This window comes from Anas platyrhynchos, chromosome 13 (assembly GCF_047663525.1).
Source record: "Anas platyrhynchos isolate ZD024472 breed Pekin duck chromosome 13, IASCAAS_PekinDuck_T2T, whole genome shotgun sequence".
Lineage (NCBI taxonomy): Eukaryota > Metazoa > Chordata > Aves > Anseriformes > Anatidae > Anas > Anas platyrhynchos.
In genome coordinates, this window is record NC_092599.1 from 14,252,722 (window position 1) to 14,265,753 (window position 13,032).

General features: G+C 39.5%; 1 long non-coding RNA gene across 1 annotated transcript in view; it reads left to right on the forward strand.

The window, feature by feature from the left end:
- LOC106018899 (uncharacterized) overlaps positions 1–13,032 on the forward strand; it is a 62,405-nt gene that overhangs the window by 20,266 nt on the left and 29,107 nt on the right. The gene's annotated exons all lie outside the window — the stretch shown is intronic.

Sequence of the window (13,032 nt, forward strand, 5' to 3'; positions counted from 1 at the left end):
ATACAGCAGAGTCAGTAAAATGTGTTCATTTATTATTGGCTGTAGTACTAAAGCCTAATATTATCCATTGGTCTATTTTTAGGAAAAAAAAAGAAAAGATTGATAAAAATTTGCGTGTCAGTAATTCTTATGAAGCCCAAGAGAAGACTGTTTATTCTGTCTCTTTCCCAAGCAATTCCTACAGAGGCTGCAGCTAATTGTCTTGTACTGTAATGTGCTTTGAGCCCCTGGGTAGCCCCTACCTCCTCTTATGAGCAAAGTCATTAGGATTTAACTGAAATTGTAATTTCAAAGGAACGTGGAACACCTAAATGTTCTGCATTCTTTTTTGGAACTTCAGTGACTTGAGAGCTGTTAAATAATTACTGATTAAAGAAAAAGTGGGAAGAAAACTATTCTCCACACAATAATGAATGTTTTCAAACTGGAATTTTTTTCTGTTCAGTGATTCTTTCCTGTTGGAGTCATGATGGCCTGTGGCAAGGCCACATGAAAACTGCTGCTGCTGTCAAAGGCTGGATGGAGAAGTGCTGGCCAGAGCCAGCTACCTGGTGAGGCGAGCACTAAAGTTTGAAACTTTGATGCCTGAATTTTCACGTGAGGGGAGCCTGAGAGGGGGGCTGGGAAAATGTGACTGATGTGCGTAGTACAGCAGTCCTGCCATGTGTAAGTACAGGTGCTTATGAAACCGTTCCCTTTCCAAGTTACTTGTTGGTATGCTCATTTAGAGACCCTGTCAGTGCTGTGGGGCTATTCCCTACACAATGGGAAGGTCACTCTGGTACTAAGAGTGTGTCTGTTGCTCGGATTAACTGACATTGAACTCTCAGGTACTAAGAGTAGTGCACGTTTTGTTTACCAGTTCCTACAGAGCTCTGTGTTCTGCATGGTGCTGGCTTGGGAGCTAGAAGCCAAGGAGCAGTGCTAGCAGAGCTCTGGCTCATCTTGTCTTGTACTTCCTCCAGTGTGAGCTGGTACTTCTCAGCTGGGAGGTAGCATGGAATTAAATGAGGTGGTCTTTTATGGGTTTAACACTGAGGAGTGTAGTAGTGAATACCGAACCAATTTACTAGTGGTTTTCCTGGGCTTTGTTATACTGCTGGAGTGGTAGTAAGCGTAAATGGGAGTCTGATCTGTTTGACTGAGCCCTTAGCTGCAATACGCTGTTCTTTGTTACTGATACCTGGAATTTTAGACTGCTAGAAAACTGGCAGTGAGAACTTACGTGCTTGAATACAAACAGATTTTTATTTTTATTTTTTTTTCCCCTTGCTGTCCTGCCTTAGCCTTAACCTGACAATATGGAGCCTCAAGATGAACTTGGGTTTCTGTGCTGAATGACTCTGCTCATCCTGCCTCAGTAATAAGTTGGGAAGATCTTCCTATTGCAGTCAGTGGCACTGAGAACACGTTCAGGCTCAAAGATTTCTGTGAAAGATTTAAGGGAAATAATAAGATCTTAGGTACATAGAAAGAATTTACTGATACACTTGAGCATATAGGAATAATGTATTCATACATTTCACTTTACTAACTTTATCTTTCAGCAGACATGGCTCTTCATTCAAGGAGAGAAATAGTGCACACATAGCAGATCAAAATGGAGCCGAGAGTGACTAGAAGAGGCAAGGCCTAGAGATAGGAAGAGAGGTAGCACAATGACATTTTTTAAAAGGGTTTTAATCTATTTGTGCAACTTGAGAGACTGTCACTAAATGTTTCTTTTATGTGGTGTATCTGCACTGGCTAATTGAAGATAGATGCCCTTAGAAGAGAAGGCTTTTAGTTGCATGTTGAAAACCAGCAGCAGTAAAGAACTTTTTCAGATAAGGGAGGCAATTAATTTGACATCTCCAGTTGTGACCTTATTTTCATCTTTAGCATGCAGTGCTCAATGGAAAGGCAGGGTTTGCTAGAATTGCTTGAGAAGTATGTATGCTTCTGAAGTTTGCAGCTCGACTTCACTTTTAATTTTTTTTTTTTAATTCATCAGTGTGATGACTAATTCTGTGCATGCAGCTGCCCCTGAACAGCAAGGATTTTTTAACCTGCTTAAAAGCTGGAAGAAATGCTGTATATGCAATACTATGCTGTGGAGTCTTCTGAACTCTTCAGACAAAAGCTTTTCTGTGTAAAGTAAATTATTACCAAAAATTCTGTAACATTCACAGTATAAGGTTCTCAGAAGTTTATTTAGGCAAAAGAACACCTCACCCACCAAACTATCACATAATGACTTCCACAGAAGCTGATAGATACAATTAAATCTTTGTTGTGACTCAAGGAGTTAACTGATTCTGTCATGATCAGATATAAAACAGGTCAGAAGTATCTTTGAAAAACATAAGCTTTAAGACTTAATCTTCAAAAGGAAATCTGTTTAGAACCAATTGAGCTGGTTTATACTCTTGGAGTATTGGCGTAGAAGTGTTCTTAACAACAGTTTAAAATACACTGGAATCTACTTTTTGAAGACAGCTTTGTGTAGCACAGTGGCAAAGTGCTTGGCTACAATGCATTCAGTGAAAATGTTTTCTTATTTAAAAAATTGCTTTGCAGCTCATGTTTTTTTCTCAGTAACACAACTTAAAGGCTATTTCTATAAGAATCTGTTTACTCTTTATTTTAAAATGCAAGTTCATAAGACCATTAATGATATTAATTATGGCTACAAGCTTGTACACAGCTGGGGTGCACTCTAGATCTGCAAAATGTAACGGGGGGAAAAAAGAAAAACCTTTTTCCTTGTTAGCTGTTCTTTGTGCTCTTGTCCTGGAATCTTGTGTGATGGACGGATGGGCTTCAGCTGCAACTAAATGGGTGAACTTGCTTGCAACCAATTTGGGTTAGATTTGAACTGGCAAACCTCATGCTGCAATCCTGCCTAACTCAAGCAAGCTGGGCTGCCTTTGGGGTGCTATTTAGAAATGCTGACTTTCCCTGATGTACTGCCATTTGCTATTTCACTGCACAATCATTTATACATTTAAGTTGTTTAATATTGGATTAACATTCTAAGATAAACTGTAAGCCTGAGGATACCTGTGTTTGGGAGGCTGTTAAATTATTTATGGTAATTGTGGGTTTAGTCTTAGATGGTTGCTCATGTCAAGACAGTATAGGAGCATTTGGGGAACGTTATGCATCAAAATTAACATGATAAACACATTAAAGTTTTTTTTTTATCAGTGGTAGAAATGTTAAATGTTATGTCAATACTAGTTACTACTAATAGGATTGTGTAAGTTTAAGAGAAGCATAGGTCTTTCATCAGCAAAGGTAATGAAGAAGCCTGAAGACAGACTGTACAGATAAAAATTACCATGCTAAGTAGTTGCCTACTGCCTGCATAAGTCTTTCTGCTAAAGTTAGTGGGCAGATTCTACTCCCTGTTGTGTGGAGTGGATAGCAAGTTATAACAAAAAAAGAGGAAACAGTTCTGTGTTCCTCTCTCCCTGTCTCTTATTTCTCCATATACTGGGACTTTTCCTTACTAAAGTGAAGTGCAGCTGATGAACATGCTCACTGCAGCTCATGCATCTGAAAATACAGCAGGTCTGTAATAGATGTCCTGAGAATAGTTGCTGCCTAAGCTAGTGATGACCTTAAACTACAGGTTGTGAGCCCCTGTGATACAATAGTGCCAGGTATCTGTGGGAAGGGGGAGATGAAACCATTGGATGGTCTTGGTGCTTTGAACTTTGCCAGGAATAGGTTGGCTGAGGGGGCCTTAAGGTCATGGGTAGGCTTGAAAGACCTGGAGGAGACAGCATCCTGTGTCACAAGCGTCACTCCTGCCGGGCTTCATCAGCTCATTTCAGCAGAGGCATCAGTAGATCGGTAGAATGAGAGTCGATGTAATGGAACGATTGCTTGCCTTAGGTGTGCTGACCCAAAGGGAGGAGGAAGGACCTCGTGGTGTGAATTGGCTAAGAGTGCATAGATCCCGTGTCTAACAGTGGTACTCAGTTGGCTGGCTTGAGGTACATTTTCTAGAAACAAGAAGACAACAAATAGAAAGTTTATCTGTTTCAACAGTTAATTCTCTTTGGTAAGATGAGTAGCTACACCACCAGTTGCCCTGCCTATTCCAAATAATGTGTTCTCCCATCATTATAAGGAAGGTGAGCTCTGACTTCTACTTACACAGATTCTGTGCAAATTAATTTTGAAGTTAATGAGACAAGGTTTTATATTCCTGATCTTGGCCAGTTGCCTGAGAAAAGCCAAGTGAAACCTCTTCACTGAACCCATGGGAACCAGTGACAAATGGCATTGAAGTTCATCTCCTACTTTACTGAGGGAAAATTATCCTTATAAAAGTATTCTCTGAAGTTCGTTAAAGTTAGAATGAACTCAGTGAGTATCATCTGAAGTTCTTTAAAGTTTGAACTATGGGTGGAAATAGACTCGAGCTGATAGTTGTGATAAATGTTATTGCCTGTAGAAAAAGTATCTTGTCTCAGATGCTGTATTTGGTTGTAACTCACCTGATCTCTGAGCCCTTGTCTTCATAATTTGTGTCAGTTTTCCAGCACTTCATTCACTCATTCTTTATAGGCTATTTTGATTGTCAGTTTATACACCAGTGTAATTTTAAAACTCAATAAAAATGCTTTTTACACAAATAGTATAGTATAAAACAGTTACATTTCTTCAGGGCAATTCCTCAGATTATTAATGAGCCACACAGATCCTGTATTAGATCATGGCTTCTTATAAAGATTTTATAGCTCCACTCAGGTATTTTGTTTGGTGTGTAATCAGCTTTAATAAGGGGTATGTAACCATTCACGAATGAGAAGAAATCCTATGGTAGAAACTAGAAGGGACTATAGAAATTTAATTAGTATATATAAACATTATTCTAAATACCTATAAACACACAAAAACTGAAGTGCTTTATAGCTCTTCTGAGTCATAGTTGAGAAAGTAGATAGATTCATTTAACCTGGAGGCTTTTCCCATGAGAGACTCAGCAGTACTTGCTGCCACTGAGCCACACACAGCTAAGGATTCGTGCCTGTATGGCCCACGATCTGCTCCGTCCCTCTGCAGAGCACAGGGCACCGTGGATGGTGTGACCACGTGGATATCCCCGTGGCAGCTCTGCTGTCTGTGTGGCCTTCACAGGATGTGAGTGTCCATAAAGGGGATTTGAACAGAAGTCTTCTCAGACCAGTCACAGAAAAATTACTTGAAATAGTTGTTTGTAAATTTGGTTTTTGAAAATAGTTTTCTTGTCCTGTTCTCACTCTTCAATGATTTTTTGTTTTGGTGGGGTGTCTTAGTAGTCTGTGTAATATTTTATTAATTCCTAAGGGTTTTGCCTTTAGTGTATTACAAAGTGTAAGCAGCGTGTCCAGTTGAGATTTTCTGCAAATTTCCATGTTAAAAAAATATTAAAATGCACTCATAGCTTTGCCACATTTAAACAACTCAGACTAGTGAAGAGTGCTTGTTTTTCTTGCGTATGCCTCGTGCATCTTTTTAGATGGATTTGAGTAGAACTCAAATCCATCTAAAAAAGAACTCCATCTAAAAAAGAACTCTTCAAACTCAAAAATCTTTTATCTAGCCTATTCTTTTCTGACCTGTAATGGAAACGGGACGCGACGCTGACAAATCATCTCCTTCAAAAGCAGCTCTTTAGTTGTTCAGTTCTTGGGGCTTTTTTTCCTTCCTGTACGAGGGCTAGGAAGGAAAATGGGGCAAGAGTTTATGGAAATTGATATGATAATCGTAGGGGGGAAAAGTATTACACTTTATCATTATTAAAGCAATAGGCTTAACTTCTGTTAGCGTTCGGGTTTAACAATGGCCCATTAGCTCTCTTTTGCATTCTTTCTATTTTTCATGTTGAGGACGTGATATGCCTCCCTTTGGCTGTTCCTTAAACAAAGGGCATTCCTGTTTCCAAGGCAGAAATGTCACAAAGAGGTAGGTACAAGTGAAGAGAGTATTCCTCACCATTTCATTTGCTGACAAATGTAGAACAGAGCACAGTTCTGTTCACAGCTACCAAGGACAGGAAGCTGAATTGCCTGTAGGCATTCACTTCATTGTGAATTTATAGTGTGACTATAATATTTGCATTAATCCCATCAGCACAAAGCATACATAAATGTATTCAGGATTATTTTGTCTTGCTCATACAATTTACATTAAGTTCCATATGCAGAATTGTATTTTCACAGCAAGTTCTATATGTAATATTCAAATTTTTTCTTCCTTTCCCCTGTCAATATATTGCATATTTTTAAGCCCTGCTGGGCTCAATGCCAGCAAGAAACTACAAGGATCTATGGCAACTGCCACATTTGCACTTGCCATTTACAAATCTGTAACTAAATTCTCATTAAATATTCTTAACCAGCCTGCTCAACATATGTTTGCTTGGGTATTAGTACTTATAAGCTGAAACAAATTAGATCAGTAGCTAAATTTACTTCCTAATAGCCAAAGATATTTGAGAAAGAATAGATCTTGGAATGTAGCAGTGTCAATGCCCCCTTTCTCTTTCAGTATTTTAAAATGGGGAAATGGAGCTCTGCTCAGGCAAATTAAAAAGGTGGGAGGTGGGAATTTGAACTCCTTCCCCCCCATTTTTCCTCTGTGGGGAGACTGGTGTATGGAGGGCTTTGACATGAAGCCAGTAAACATCCTCTAACTGGTTTGGTTTCCAAATTAAGTTGTTTGAGAGTCTTTCTTATATTTCATCCTCCTTGTTCCTCCCTTTCAAACAGTGTAAAAAAAAAAAAAAAAGTATTTAATGGGTCTATACTGAGACACTTCCTTGTGGAGGAGCGTTTTCATCTTTGACTTCTAATAGCGCTGACACTAATTGCAGAAAGATCCACTTAACAAAAGAACGTGTGAAATCATGGATGTTAGATTGTGTAGACCCTTACAAAGGTTATTGTCTCAGCTTAAATAGTTGTTTCACGCACTTGCAAAGATTGTTAATGATGAGCTTTTAATTAGTTTCATTGTGTTACCAAAACTGTAGTGCAAATCCTATCATTATGTCTTCAGGTTTATGCTACTTTGTATTAAATTCAATAGCAGCTCATCCATAATGGATCAGAGATCCCTCCATACCCCCGCGAGCGGTGCTCCCACGGCTCCTGCCAGAGGCTTCTGTCCAGGTGCAATCCCCAACACACATCTCCAAAATGGGTTTCAGGTTTGTGTATTCAAGAGTGTACTGTGGAGATTTGATTTCTGCTCGCAAAAAAACTTTGATACGTATTTCTGTAGGTGAGATTGTTCGGAAGTAACAGCTTGGGCTTTTTGAGCAGTCTACAGTTTTTAGGCATATCTTTATCCAACTGTGGAAGGTTAGGCTGTGACATAGTACCCTTGTGTTGGTAGAGAAAAATTCTTCATGGGGGGAAAAAAATTGTCATATAACCCAAGGCTCTGACAAGCCTGTCATTTTTCAGTAGATTTGCCCCATGTTTGATTTGCTTTTTTTTTTTTTTTTTTTTTTTTTAAGGCAAGACAAACTTTTCCCACTGAAGAGACCTGAACACGCAACTTCCTTAATTCAAAGCCAGAATAATCAGTTGGGAAACATATGTTGGTAACTCATCCAACTGCAGCAAAACTGTTTTTTGTGTTAACTTGATGTCAGTGTCAGTCAGGAGGCATAACTGAAATAAAATACACAGCATCCTCTGACACCTAAAATTAATGCAACTGCTAAGATCTCTGCTTGCAAGAAAAAAAATAGGCATGCTTCGATCCTTAAGACACTGGTCCACAACAATGAGCAGAAGATTTGGCCCCTAGTGAGAGACTTCTCAAAGCCACTGGAATTTAGAAAATCATTTTGATCCATTTTTTTCAGGGCGTAAACTGAACTACAGGGTAGAGCAAGTGCTTTCTTTTTGGCTTACCTTTGAAAGCGGGTTTCTGTCTGCTGCTCTAACCCAGGCTTGCCTGGCAGGTTCACTGTGTGACCCGCATACTGGGTGTATATAAAACTGTATCAGCAGCTGATCAGGTGGGGAACAAAGCACCACAAAGGAAAATATTGAAAGCGCTGTAACTGCATGAGTGGATTATTAGTTTTATGGCATATTAGTGCTGAGAGGAGAAAAGACAAGGGAGAGCAAAGAACTGGAGCAGCAATGCAGGCACTAACTGCCATTCCCTATGCTGAAACGGATTCCTTGCCATTTCTGTAGGTGAAAGGTTGATTTCAAGATTTATTTTCCTTTAGTAGGAGTAGGATTATAGCAAAACACTGCTAAGCAAATAGGCAAATGGAGATACGTGATGAATTAAGATTTTTCAAAATTGAGAGGTTTGGTTGTTTAATGATTTCTTGACTTTTTTTTTTTTAAAAAAAAAAAAAAAGCTTATCCTTTACAATTCTATGGGGCTGAAGGAAACATTGTGAAATAGTTATTATTTGACAAATACATTGAAAACCTTGGAAAAGCTTCTCTTCACATTGTGTCTTCAGTACTCCAGTGGCACTGAGCTATTTTCAACACCAAGTCTAACAGGACAGAAGTGGCTTTTATTCTGATGACAGTTTGCATATTTTGTTTGCTGCATTTTTTCAAGACCAGTTAAAGCTTGTTAGTAAATCTGTGATGCAGTACAAATACAGTTCAAGGCTAACATGTTTGGGAAGACATAACTATATATATTTTTTTTAAAGAATTGTAATTTTAAAATGTTCAGATGCGTGTTGTTGACTGGCCTGATGGTATTTATGTGACAAGTAGTATAACAAAATACAGCAGTTGGCCTAGACCATTTCCATTATTGAAGGCTAGCATAAACATTGTGATCTTCAACTAAACTTTCCTTGCCTTGTTTAGTTGATAGCTATTTATTGTACAGCTGTAGACAGCTCACAGAATTGGCAATATTGTGCTTTAACTAATGGTTCAGGATTGTCAAACTTCAAACTTTCTTGCTTTAGGAACAAATCACCCAGAGGACTATTCCATATCTAAACTGCTTTCATGTATGAAGTTGGGCTGAAAATCTTGAGGACTGGACTTTCACATGTGTTCAGATTTTCCCCATCTCTGCCCAGTTCAAAAATATTTTGAAAAACATGTTTTGTACTTAGTGAAGGTTCAGGACAGTATTTTCTGTGCATGGTTGTGCACCTTACTATCCTCTCATCTCTGGGAGGTGAGTAGACTTGCTTTGCCTTGGCCTTTTAACTGATATTAACATTGTGAAAAATGTGCCACTGTGGACTGGCATAATTACTGAAAATGAGCATGGGGAAGCACAGCTGCTCTTTACTTAAGCCTTGCACCAACCCCACTGCCATCAAGGACGACAGTTTCATCTGCAGCCTATTTCTCAGCATATTTAATGACATTTCACTGGTCATTCACAACACCAAACTGTGAATGTGCTTTGAGGGGGGAAAAAAACACAGACACGCAATGTATTCATGTGTACATGCATGCACGTACCCCACTAACTAGTAGGGAGCTACTGTACAGTGGGGTTGCATGCATCGGAGTTGCTAAATGCTAGCTGCTTCTGCAAGAAATGATGCCCTTTTCCTTACTGACTCTTTAAAACCGTTCATTCATATGGTTGTTACAGATGCTTACTCAGTGGTTAGCTCTTAGCTGGTCTTTCTCTTCCCAGTAAATGTACTTTGAGTAGCTTTAGCAAGCAAGTGCTCTGCACAGCTATGCACTATGTACTAAGTTCACGCATGTCCACAGTTCCTGGCTACACTATATTCTGACAGGCAGAGACCTATGTCTTCAGCTATATTTGGAAAGTACTTTTGCAGTGTAAATTTATTCATTTATCACTTGTGCTTCTACAAATTGACTGAGGGCTGTGATGTATGGTTTGGAGTGTGATGATTTAACATTGTTTCTTGAGCCATCCCTCTCCCTTCACATGAATGTACTGCAAAATAATGGTATGCTGATGCCTGACTCGAAGCTTAATTAGATCTTTCATCTTGGAAGCTATCTAACCTGCCTGCCTGGATGAAGTGCAACTTGAGCCTTTTGTTTTATTCTCTGTATGGTCTTGAACGTGGTCCTAGTCCTAGAGAGGAATACTTTACAAAAATTCCTTGTGGGTACACCATAAGTCACTTCACAGCAAACCATGCACTCCTGGGTGCTGTTCTTCCTGACTGTCATGGGTCAGAGGAGCAAGTTATATCGAATACTTATCGAAATCCAAACAAAATGCACTTAAGTCAAAGATAATTATTTGAGATGCTGGCTATTAAACGTAAAATTACCTACTTTCAGTAAGATAGAAATGCTTAAAACAGATTTCAACTAGGTAAAAAAGCCACGAATATTTTATATATATATATATATATATATATATATATATATATATATATATATATATATATATAAATATATATACACACACACTTAATCATAAAAAATTAACTATTGGAACACAGCCTTACTGAATAGAGGAGCAGCTGGAAATTCTGGCAAGGATCAGAGATAGTAGAAGGCTGATGAAGCTGGAAGATCAAAGATTTACTAGAACATCTAGGACATAAGTCATTCTTGCCTGGTTTGCAATTTGAATGATACTGACAGTGTCCTGATTAGTGTTACTCTGTTTAGGAAAAGGGATTACAGCGGGCTGTGCTGCATTTGCTCCTTTTATTTATTTTTTTAACTGGGCAGGAGATGAACATTGGCATGCATTCTTTCAGTTTGCAATCCCAAGTTTAGTAATAATTCAGAAAAGTGGGGGAATGCAACTTTTTAAAATTTTGCTTCTGATAGAACTGATTAATTCATTCAGTAGAGTTAATTCTGTTTTGATTGGTAGCTCGGAGTACGGCAAAGAATTAAGGGATAAGCAAGCTCCATGTTTATCCTTAAATGAAAATAAGGATAAGATGGCCTTTATGACTAATCTAGGCTGTATCTTGAAGTTGAGGAAATAGTGTATGTGATCCTAAAACTTCTAGAAAAAAATCACAGGATATGTCTGGCTACATGGACCACTTCTGACTTCTTTCTGACTTACAGACTGGGCAATGAGATGCTGGAGAGCAGCCCCACAGAGAGGGATCTGGGGGTTGTGGCTGACAGCAAGCTGAATATGAGCCAGCAGTGTGCCCTGGCAGCCAGGAGGGCCAACCGTGTCCTGGGGTGCTCCAAGCACGGCATCGCCACTCGGTCGAGGGAGGTGATTGTCCCGCTCTGCTCTGCGCTGGGCGGCCTCACCTCCAGCACTGTGTGCAGTTCTGGGCACCACAGCACAAAAAGGACATGAAACTGTTGGAGAGTGTCCAGAGGAGGGCTACGAGATGGTGAAAGGCCTGGAGGGGAAGATGTATGAGGAGCGGCTGAGGGCACTGGGCCTGCTCAGCCTGGAGAAGAGGAGGCTGAGGGGAGACCTCATGGCGGCCTGCAGCTTCCTCATGAGGGGAGTGGAGGGGAAGGCGCTGAGCTCTTCTGAAGGGGACTTCAGAATCCCAGCTGCCAGTGGGTGATGGAGGTTTTTTTTGTTTGTTTCTTTTTTTAAGCATTCCCATATCACTAAATGTAAGAGTGATTTCAGACACTTGCAGTAGTACTGAGTGTGCCTACTCACCGCCTTTGGAATAATAGGTGACTTTTATCCTTTTCTTTGAGTGTTCTCATATTAAAAAGCTTTCATGTGGGTGGTGTAAAAGTCTATATTTTGATGCATCTGTTCTGGCTGGTTTGGACAAATAAAATCTTTCTGTCAAAGCCCAAGAGAAGGTAGCACAGGGCACAATCCTTTTGGCAGCCCGTAGAGCTGGCAACATAGACGAATCACAGAATCACAGAATTTCTAGGTTGGAAGAGACCTCAAGATCATCAAGTCCAACCTCTAACCTAACACTAACAGTCCCCACTAAACCATATCCCTAAGCTCTACATCTAAACGTCTTTTGAAGACTTCCAGGGATGGTGACTCCACCACCTCCCTGGGCAGCCCGTTCCAGTGCCTAACAACCCTTTCAGTAAAGAAATTCTTCCTAACATCTAACCTAAAACTCCCCTGGCGTAACTTTAGCCCAATAGATGCTTTCATATTTTATCTTAGTAATTACATGCTTCAGAGGCCCCAGGACATATTTAATGGCTTTTAAGTATGCTGCAGATATAAGGAACGTGGTAATGGGAAGGATTCCTAAACTGAAAAAGTGTTGGTCCACCTTTTAGCCTATATATCTTTTATCTTACGTTACCATGTGTTACGAGAAGAAATAGCTTGTCCAAACTGATGTTTTCCAGCTTCTCATAAGATCGTTCCTGCAGTTCTGAGATAGCCCTTCTGTTTACATAGCAAGATTGAGGTTGTCTATTGTGGCAAAAGTGGTAAAATATGAAGCTGAGCTAATAATATGTGTAATAGTAACCCCCATATGTTCAGCTGCCACTGTGAGTGAGTGTTTCCTCAGTCTCCAGTTGATTGAATATTTGAGGCAACAGATGTATTCTGCTCTTGTTGTTAAAAGTAACGCTTTGTTCGCTTTATTTAAGGAAGATACAAGATGATGTATGCAGTCTTATGAGAGAATTGTGCTAAATTGGTAGCTAAAGTGATTTCAAAAGCGATTTAGTTAAATTAAGGTAACAACATCTTACTATAGACAAAGATGCTTCAGTTTACAAGATCTTCTGTGGGTTTTGCTCAGGTGATTTCAGATCTATTGTTTAAAGAGCAGTCACGCAGAGGGAATTTTAACTCTTCATGTTTGTAAACAGATTGAAATCAGTTTTTTTCTTGTGCATAGCAGGTTTGAGACTTTTAGTTACTGAAGAGAATTTACTGCCTTATGAAGAAACAGTTAATCCATTTTAGCTGGAAATGGGGATAAGTAGCTGGTAATCTGTATTTTATAAGCTGCAGCCTGTACCTGAGAAGCATACACAACAACACAATAACATATCCTGTGCTGGTATTAAACTCTTTTAACTCAGTCTCTCAGACTCAGAACCTGGAAGGCACAATGCACTGTTAGAGACATGATTACAAAGCTCTGATTCGAAGCTGTGAGATGGATCTGCTTGA